Here is a 526-nt window from a genome sequence, read left to right on the forward strand (position 1 = left end):
CACTTTCTCATTGGCTAACAGCAATTTCTTCTGTGCACCTTCCAGGACCTGCTCACTTTGCAAGGCTAATGCTTAAAGCTGTTTAGATGCTGCTGTTTCAATTTTTGCCATTGCTGATTCAGTCTCATTTATTTTTGATACCAGGAGAGTAATCCTGAGATCCTTTCTTTCTAACTCCTCTTTTGTTTTCTGATACATCTGTTCATATTGTGAAAAATACGAATTTGCGCATCACCCTTGCGCAGGGGCCATGCTAATCTTCTCTGTATCATTCCAATTTTAGTATATATGCTGATGAAGAGAGCACCTTTTTCCAGTTTCTTTCCAGACTTCTGCAAAGTCAGATCATTATTTGGAACTCTTTCTCTTTTCTAATAACAACATTTAATGTTGTAAATCTCCTTCTAATTGCTGCTTTAGCTGTATGCCACAAATTTAGGTATGTTGTGTTTTCCTGTTTAATTAGTTCAAAATACTTTCTACTTACTCTTGGGATTTCTTCTTTGACCTGTGGGTTATTTAGAAA

The 526-nt window shown here is 36.3% G+C and overlaps 1 pseudogene; it reads right to left on the minus strand.

Annotated features, from left to right (window-relative positions):
- Nucleotides 1-212: 212 nt before the first annotated feature.
- On the minus strand, nucleotides 213-307 carry LOC128569376 (uncharacterized; annotated as a pseudogene).
- Nucleotides 308-526: the final 219 nt, after the last annotated feature.

This window comes from Nycticebus coucang, chromosome 17, assembly GCF_027406575.1.
Source record: "Nycticebus coucang isolate mNycCou1 chromosome 17, mNycCou1.pri, whole genome shotgun sequence".
In the NCBI taxonomy this organism is placed as follows: Eukaryota; Metazoa; Chordata; class Mammalia; order Primates; family Lorisidae; genus Nycticebus; species Nycticebus coucang.